The following is a 9,486-nucleotide window of genomic DNA, read 5'->3' as shown; positions in this document are numbered from 1 at the left end:
TACACATTAATTTTAAAATTGCTGACTTCCTGTTGGATTTGGGATGTTGCTCCAGGAGACTTTTTTCTACATCTTGATATCTCCTATAAGCTTCTCAAGTTTCAGACTCATACATAAAACACAGAGCAGGGGCTGATGTTTTGAAATTTTTTTTCAAAAAGGCCCTTGTTTTGCCTGAAGAATAATAATAATAATAATAATAATAATAATAATAATAATAATAATAATAATAATAATAATAATCAGAAGCAGAAGAAGAAGAAATGGAGCAGATACAATAGGGCCTTTGCACTCTCAGTGCTTGGGCCCTAATAAATTAAATAAGTGCTCACAGAGAATTATATAGGTTTTAATATGTGGTGCTAACAAGATATAAAAGTATGAACAAAAATAAAAAAACAAAAATCATCCCGGTGCCAAAGAAATCCTCTGTATCCTGCGCAAATGACTAGAGCAACCTCCCCTGCTCACTTGACCTGCTGCAGTTTGCATACTGGCCAAACAGGTCGACCAAGGTTGCTATTTCCACTGCTTTCCACCTGTCCATTTCCCACCTGGACAAGAAAAACGCTTATGTCAGAATGTTCTTTAGTAGACTTTAGCTCAGCATTCAACGCAATATCCCCCTGAAAACTGTTTGACAAACTCAGCAAGTTGGGACTGAAAACCTCGCTTCAGAACTGGATATTAGACTTCCTGCCAGAGAGCCCTCAGTCCATCTGAATCAGCGACAACATCTCCAGCACCATCAGGCACAGGAGCTCCTCAGGGCTGCGTTCTTAGCCCTCTTTTGTTCACCCGTCTGACACATGACTCCACCGCCCTACATAGCTCTAACCACATCATCAAGTTCACTGATGACACAACCGTGGTTGGACTCATTAGCAGTGATGAGTCAGTGTACAGAGATGAGGTTCAGCAGTTGACGTTCTGGTGCAGGGAACCCAGGAGATGATCGTTGTCTTCAGGAAGACTCGCTCCACTCACACACCACTCAGCATCCACGGTTCCATAGTAGAGGAAGACTCCAAACACGCTCTGCTCGTTCGCTCCTTTCACATTTGTCTTCAGCACTCTCGCCCACTGCACTCCACGACACTGCCAGGGAAACTGATCCAGGAATAAGGACAGGTCCAGGAGTCTATGCACAGGAGAACTCCGGTGGGAAAAAACTAAGAAATCACACAAAAAACTGAGATTATCAGAGCTGTATTAACGAGGATAACTCAACGATCCAGCAAAGACGTCTTCTGAGCACTCAGCTAAAATAGCAGCCCAGGAGTACAGGTAATCAGGCAGATCCACAGCGGCCCTTTGGTGGCCCAGAGGTGCCAGAGGTGGCCCACACATTGGCCAGCACAAGGCAAGTTTCAGACACACTGGTGGTCCTGTGCTAGCCCATGTGTGGATTACCCGGCATCTGAACCCAGGACAGTGCTGGACAATGCCAGCCACTCCATGACGTGCTGGTCACAGGAGTACGCACAGTGAGAGGCTGATATTATCCATAATGCACAACTGAACGACACAGGAAATCATTCCTGCCTGTGGATATCTCTGCGCTACTTCTCCAACTAAAGCAAGGTACACACTGCAATAGTTATACATCCTTATTATCTGCACCTTCTCTACACAGAAAGGGAAATTTTACACTTTTACATTACCTCAATGTCAACCTTATATATTTAATTTGTGCAATATCCTGGGGTATTAAAAATTTGAACTATTTATATATATTAGACCTATTTTGTTTGATTTTGTAGCCTCATAATATACTGTATTATTAATTTAGTTTGTCAATTACTGCTCTTATTGTCTTGGAGCAATTGTGAACATAAATTCCTTAGGGATGAATAAAGTATTATTGTCATTCTAATCATATTTTGATTCACCTATAATTTTCTTCTAAGATACTCAGTTTGAATCCCATCATAATGAAGACACAGCCCAACAACACTGTTAAAGAAAAAAAAACTTTATTAAACTTCATTTTAATTGGTAAATGGCCTGCATTTGTATAGCTCTTTACTCAGTCCCTAAGGACCCCAAAGCGCTTTACACTACATTCAGTCATTCACCCACTGGCAATGGCAAGCTACATTGTAGCCCCAGCTGCCCTGGGGCGCACTGACAGAGGCGAGGCTGCCGGACACTGGCGCCACCGGGCCCTCTGACCACCACCAGTAGGCAAACATGGGATCAGTATCTTGCCCAAGGATATTTGGCATGCAGCCAGGAGGCAGCCTGGGATCGAACCACTGACCCTCTGATTAGTAGCTGACCTGCTCTGCCACCTGAGCTAGAGCCACCCCATTGTGTGTGTGTGTGTGTGTGTGTGTGTGTGTGTGTGTGTGTGTGTGTGTTTTTATTTGTAATTATATGCATTTCTTGAAATGGAGCAGGAGCAAGACCACAACAAAGACTAAAGTGATTGCAGCAGCAGTGATGAGAATCATACACCAGGTCCATTTTATATATTATGGAAAAAATGGTGGATTAAGAAGAGAAAACACTGTATCCTGTAGAATACTCATCTTGTGGGCTCTGAAGCTGACCAAAGATTGCTTCATTTTGAGCAATACTCTGCCGCCGTATTTCTACTGCATGAAGAACAAATGACATCTTAGTTCAGACCACTGAATCTGAGATATCAAACAGATGTTGATCAGACACACTTGCACATACCTGACATTCTCAAAGTAGGAATAGGAACAAAGAAACCAATTTCCAAAGGAAGATGCATACAGATGAAATTATCATTAGTTTCTTTGAAGGATTAGTAATTTCTAAACTACAAGTGGAAGATCTAGGATTTAGAGTGAAAAAAATGGAAGAATTATTGATTTGGTTTCTAAAGTTCAAAGCTGTAGGGATTAGGATTTTTTTTTAAAAGACAGGAGAATTAGTCATCTGGATAGAAGGAATGGCCATTATACTAATCAGTTACCCAGTCACACTTCTATGTCCTCTGCTGACATCACCCTCTAACACCATTGTCTATTAGCAAATCAGACAATCCATATTGGAGGCATCAGTGATTTAGAATGTATAATTGGAATGTCTAGGGACTGGAATAAAAATTATCAAAGGATTATCTGTTTGTGTTCTATAATTGGAAGGACGAGGGATTTTGATGCGATCGAAGCTCAAGAGTTGGTAGTTTGTCTTGTAATTGTGTCATGCGCCGTGGTGCGCGGGCACGAAAGGATCCAGGCGCAGACTCCGAGCTAACAAAAAGACACTTTATTAAAACAACGAAAGGCGACCCGGGGAAAGTAGAGAGCAAAACAGAAACTAAAAATCCGGGGAAACAATGACACGAGGAAGCCGGGATCGGGACGGCGGGGGGCTGCAATAGAAAGGGGAGATGATTACTAGGGAGCCAGGAAGCGGGGAGAACATATCAGGACTGAGTTAGAGTAGGGGCTTACGATAGAACGGAACCGTGGGAGCTCGGGAGGGAAGTGTGGCAGTCCGTGGGGGCAGGAAGTCTGTGGAATGGCGAGTGGGCCAGGTGAGCGCCGCGAGATCCAGTTGAGCCGGAGGACAGGCAGGTAGCAGACGCCGAGTAGAAATCTGGACAGAAGTAGGCAGGTTAAACAAAGTTCCAAGCAGAAGAGAATGCACACTTTTCGTGGAAGTCTGGTTACCACTGTGGGGATGACTACGGACTGGCGTGGAGCATCCGTCAGCGCTGGATTAAGTGGATCTCCGTGTAATCACCGGGATGGAGAGCAGGTGTGCTAGTGATGGCCCAGCCCGGGGGTGTGGCTACCCGAGCATCACGCATTCCACAGACCATGACAGTGCCCCCCCCTCAAGGGTCGCCCCCAGGCGACCGACCGGACCGCGGCCTGGGGAGAGAAGCGCGGAAATCAGCGATGACGGACGGGTCCAGAATGAAGGAACGCGGAACCTCGGGACCGTACCCCACCCAGTCCACCAGGAACTGCCACCCACGCCCACGCCGGCGCTCAGCCACGATGCGCCGGACCGCATAGGCCGGGTGACCGGCGACAAGCCGGGCGGGAGGAGGGGACTCGGACGGAGGGCACAACGGGCTGCGGCGGACGGGTTTGACCTGGGAAACGTGGAACGTGGGATGTATGCGCCAGGAAGTAGGGAGCTTGAGCCGAACTGCCGCCGGGTTAACAACCGCATCAACTTCATACGGGCCAATGAAGCGGGGGGCCAGCTTCCGGGAGGACACACGCAGCGGAATGTTTTTAGCGGCCAGCCAGACCTTCTGCCCCGGCTGATAGTCGGGGGCGGGGGTGCGACGGCGGTTGGCATGGCGTGTGTGCTGTTCCTTCGTCCGCAGGAGAGCTTGGCGGGCCCTGAGCCAGACCCGCTGGCAGCGCCGGAGATGGTGCCGAGCGGAGGGGACTGCGAGACCGAGTTCGTCTTCAGGGAAAAGAGGAGGCTGATAACCGAGGGATGCCTCGAACGGGGACAAACCTGTGGCAGACGAGGTAAGTGAGTTATGTGCATATTCAACCCAGGGCAGAAAGGTGACCCAGGAAGTGGGGTTTTGGGACGCCATGCACCGTAGCGCAGCCTCTAGCTCCTGGTTAAGCCGCTCGGTCTGGCCGTTAGATTGCGGATGGAAACCCGAGCTTAAACTAACTCTCGCGCCCAAAATGGAACAAAAGGTCCTCCACACTTGTGAAGTGAACTGTGGGCCTCGGTCTGAGACGATGTCAAGGGGAATACCATGGAGCCGGAACACGTTTTCAATTAGGGCTAGGGCTGTGTCAGGGGCGGAGGGTAGTTTCGGTAGCGGGACGAAGTGGGCGGCTTTAGAGAACCGGTCGATGATGGTGAGGATGACGCTCTTTCCCGAGGAACAAGGAAGACCGGTAATGAAATCTAATGAGATATGAGACCAAGGCCGGTGAGGCGTGCTGAGCGGATGGAGCAGGCCCGCTGGGTGCTTAGTGGACAATTTGTTGCGGGCGCAGACAGTGCAGGCAGCCACGTACTCCCTCGCATCTTGTCGTAAAGTCTTCCACCAGAAATGCCGTTTGAGAAGACCAATGGTTCTGCTCACGCCAGGGTGACACGAAAAACGTGCAGTGTGGACCCAATGGATTACCGCTCCGCGGGCAGCAGCGGGGACAAAACGCCGTCCGGGGGGTCCGGTACCCGGGTCAGGGTCTCCCGGGAGGGCCTGGCGGATAACCTCCTCAACATCCCAGGAGAGGGCGCCCACCACACAGGTTGGGGGGAGAATGGTGGTTGGTGACGATGTCTCCGTGTCTGGGGAGTACTGGCGGGAGAGCGCATCTGGCTTGGCATTCCGTGAACCTGGGCGATACGAGAGAGTGAAGTTAAAGCGTGTAAAAAACAGGGACCAGCGGGCTTGGCGAGAGTTTAACCTTTTAGCAGTCCTAAGATAAATTAGATTCTTATGGTCCGTCCATATGAGAAAAGGCTGCTCGGCTCCCTCCAGCCAGTGGCGCCACTCCTCCAAGGCGAGTTTTATGGCCAAGAGCTCCTTATCGCCTACGTCATAATTTCTTTCAGTAGGGGTGAGCCGGCGAGAGAAGTAGGCGCACGGCTGGAGCTTACCTTGAGGTCCAGACCGCTGAGAGAGAACAGCCCCGACTCCGGTGTCGGACGCGTCCACCTCGACGATGAATTGTTTGGTGGTGTCGGGATGGAGCAGAATGGGCGCCGTAGTGAACAATGCCTTCAATTTGGTGAACGCTGTGTGGGCCTCCAGGGGCCAGGTGAAAGGTACCTTAGGAGAAGTGAGGCGAGTGAGAGGCGCGGCGACGTGGCTGTAGTTTCGAATGAAACGTCGGTAGAAGTTCGCGAACCCGAGAAAGCATTGGAGCTTCTTCCGCGAATCCGGGACTGGCCACTCCAGAACCGCCTTGATCTTAGCTGGGTCCGTCTTCACCTGTCCTCCTGCTAAGACATAGCCCAAAAAGGAAACCGATGAGGCGTGAAACTCGCATTTTTCTGCTTTGACAAACAGTCTGTTTTCCAGTAACCGTTGCAGGACGCTCCGGACGTGAACGTGATGCTCCTCCATGGTCCTGGAAAAAACGAGGATGTCATCCAAGTATACAAAAACAAACACGTTCAGGAAGTCTCGGAGCACATCATTCACTAGCGTCTGAAAAACCGCAGGGGCGTTAGTTAAGCCGAATGGCATAACCAAATACTCGAAGTGGCCCAGTGGCGTGTTAAAAGCGGTTTTCCACTCGTCCCCCTCCCTTATTCGGACCAGATGGTATGCGTTTCGCAGGTCCAGTTTTGTGAAAACGGTGGCTTCCTGGAGAGAGCCAAAAACAGAGTTAATCAACGGAAGAGGGTACTTGTTCTTTACGGTGATGTCATTTAAGCCCCGGTAGTCAATGCACGGCCGCAGCGAACCGTCCTTTTTCCCCACGAAGAAGAAGCCCGCAGCGACTGGGGAAGAAGAGGGTCGAATGATACCGGCCGCGAGTGATTCTCGGATGTAGTTTTCCATAGACTCCCTCTCGGGGCGAGACAGGTTGTACAACCGGCCGGAGGGCAGCGGGGCACCAGGTAGCAGGTCGATGGCGCAGTCATAGGGGCGGTGTAGTGGCAGAGAGCAAGCCTTGTCTTTGTTAAACACTTCCTGTAAGTCGTGGTATTCGGGTGGGATGAAGGAGAGGTCAGGTGCTTGTGTAACAGGTGGGGTCGGGTTAGTGGGTGGAGCGAGAACTGCTGATCTCAGGCAATTCGCAAGGCAGAACAAACTCCAACTGGCGATCTTGCTTCCTGCCCAATCGATGTGGGGATTATGTCTTTGCAGCCACGGGTAGCCTAACACGAGCGGGGTGTCGGGAGACGGGAAGGTAAAGAACGAAAGCGATTCGTTGTGGTTCCCGGAAGTGACTAATGTCACGGGCGAGGTCTGATGAGTGATGTAAGCAAACACTTGTTTATTCAGCGCTGACGCAGGGAGGGGAGGTTCCAACAGAGTGAGTGGAATTTCCAGCTCTTTAGCCAGTCTTTCATCCATGAGATTCTGCTCCGCCCCAGAATCCACTAATGCGCTGCATGTGACAGTCTTTTTATTGGTTATTATGGCAACGGACACAATCAATCGGGGTCTAATAGTATTCAATGTGCAGCCCACCCGTATCCCCGAACCTACCGGTGAGCTGGTCCGTTTGGGCGAACCGGGCAGCTGGCGATGCGGTGTCCCGGCTTCCCACAGTATAAGCAGTCCTTGGCCCGAAAACGGCGTTCCCTCTCCTCCGGCGAGAGCCGAGAGCGCCCGATCTGCATCGGCTCCGGCGGAGGAGGAGACTGTGAGCGAGCGCACGCCGCTGGAGAGCTAAAAGGGGACAGGGGCAGTGACACGCGAAAGTCTGGGTGCAACACGGGTTTCGGTGGCTTGGACCGCCGTTCGGCCTCCCTCTCCCGTAGACGCTTATCGATCCTACGGGCGAGTGACACCAAATCCTCGAACGTTTTAGCCGCCTCGTGAAACGCGAGCTGATCCTTCATCTGATCGTTCAGGGAGCGTAAAAAAATTCCCCTTAGGGCCGAATCGGGCCAGCCAACAGCGGCTGCCACGGTGCGAAACTCCACTAAATACTCCGCAACGCTACGCCGACCCTGGCGGAGCACCAGTAGCTTTTGAGCGGCATCATCCTCGGAAACTGACGGAGAGAAGGTTGCTTTAAACTCGTCGAGGAAGTCATCGAAGTCGCAGCGCTGTATCGGGTTAGCAGATAAATAGGCTTCAGCCCACGCCAACGCCCTTCCCCTCAGCAGTCCCACGAAGTGGGAAATCTTGGCCGCGTCAGTGGGGAAGGCGAGTGGCGAGCGACTGAAGAAAAGTGTACACTGAAAAAGGAACCCCCCACACTGGTCCAATTCGCCGTGGAAGGGTTCCGGCGGCGGAGACGTCACACAGCGGTACGCCGAGTCGGGCTGTTTAGCGCACATCTCTCCCTGTTTCTCGCTCAGCTCCTGATACTGATCCTGAAGCGAAGAAAGTAACTGATCGTGTTGGCCGAGCATGGCACCCTGCTTATTAATAGCTGAACGTATCGGGTCTGCTGGATCCATCTTGGCCAGTCCGTACTGTCATGCGCCGTGGTGCGCGGGCACGAAAGGATCCAGGCGCAGACTCCGAGCTAACAAAAAGACACTTTATTAAAACAACGAAAGGCGACCCGGGGAAAGTAGAGAGCAAAACAGAAACTAAAAATCCGGGGAAACAATGACACGAGGAAGCCGGGATCGGGACGGCGGGGGGCTGCAATAGAAAGGGGAGATGATTACTAGGGAGCCAGGAAGCGGGGAGAACATATCAGGACTGAGTTAGAGTAGGGGCTTACGATAGAACGGAACCGTGGGAGCTCGGGAGGGAAGTGTGGCAGTCCGTGGGGGCAGGAAGTCCGTGGAATGGCGAGTGGGCCAGGTGAGCGCCGCGAGATCCAGTTGAGCCGGAGGACAGGCAGGTAGCAGACGCCGAGTAGAAATCTGGACAGAAGTAGGCAGGTTAAACAAAGTTCCAAGCAGAAGAGAATGCACACTTTTCGTGGAAGTCTGGTTACCACTGTGGGGATGACTACGGACTGGCGTGGAGCATCCGTCAGTGCCGGATTAAGTGGATCTCCGTGTAATCACCGGGATGGAGAGCAGGTGTGCTAGTGATGGCCCAGCCCGGGGGTGTGGCTACCCGAGCATCACGCATTCCACAGACCATGACAAATTGGAAGGTTGCTGGTTCGAGCCCCAGCTTATACAGTCTTGGTCATTGTGTCCTTGGGCAAGACACTTCACCTACCGCCTACTGGTGTTGGCCAGCAGTGTTGGTCAAGTTACTTGAAAAAAGTAATCAGTAACTAATTACTGATTACTCCCCCAAAAAAGTAATCCCGTTACTTTACTGATTACTTATTTTCAAAAGTAATTAATTACTTAGTTACTTAGTTACTTTTTAAAAACACGATTTACAACCTGAAGAGGTGATAAAGCAATAGATCTTTCAGCCCAATTCTACTTTTTCTACATAATCCATCATTCAAAATGTAATCAAATGGAAAAGTCTCTTTTTTTTAACTTGTTTTATCAGTTTTAATCTTTTAACTTTATGCATCAAGCAAAAATATAATTATATGCAACATTCTCTGACTTGAATAAATTAGTTTAACATTTAAACCTATTTTCTGCACATTCCAGCACATAAAATAAAATATTTTTTGTGTTTACACTCACTCTTTCAAATAGATGCAAGTAAAACACAGCAGAAAATAAATAAAGTCAAAGACTTAGCGGTCCTTTTGCTCTATTTTCACCTGTAAAGCAGGACTGGGGGTAGGCGGAGGTTTACCCTGGTGCAGGTGTGCTGCGGTCAGTTGAAGAATCCGCGAGTTTCTCTGTGAGTTTCCCATTACGTCGTTGCGCTTGCTTGGAAGTTTAGGGGTTTTCTTCACTGTAAAAAGTTTTCTTCCCACGCACAACGGACGCTAATGTTTTTGTCACTTTTTA

The 9,486-nt window shown here is 50.1% G+C and overlaps 1 long non-coding RNA gene across 1 annotated transcript; it reads right to left on the bottom strand.

The window, feature by feature from the left end:
- Positions 1-8,021: 8,021 nt before the first annotated feature.
- LOC146682289 (uncharacterized) lies at positions 8,022-8,699 on the bottom strand. Its single transcript, XR_014918238.1, has 3 exons — positions 8,550-8,699; positions 8,331-8,475; positions 8,022-8,248 (listed from the first exon to the last, which is right to left on the bottom strand). It is a non-coding gene; the product is annotated as an uncharacterized LOC146682289 (long non-coding RNA).
- Between the last annotated feature and the right edge of the window lie 787 nt (positions 8,700-9,486).

The sequence above is a fragment of the Copadichromis virginalis genome, linkage group LG23 (assembly GCF_057382275.1).
Source record: "Copadichromis virginalis isolate Kocher_CV1m ecotype Utaka linkage group LG23, C_Virginalis_male_GT1.1, whole genome shotgun sequence".
NCBI lineage: Eukaryota > Metazoa > Chordata > Actinopteri > Cichliformes > Cichlidae > Copadichromis > Copadichromis virginalis.
Note: the sequence above shows the minus strand (reverse complement) of the source record. Positions and strands in the feature narration are given on the sequence as shown.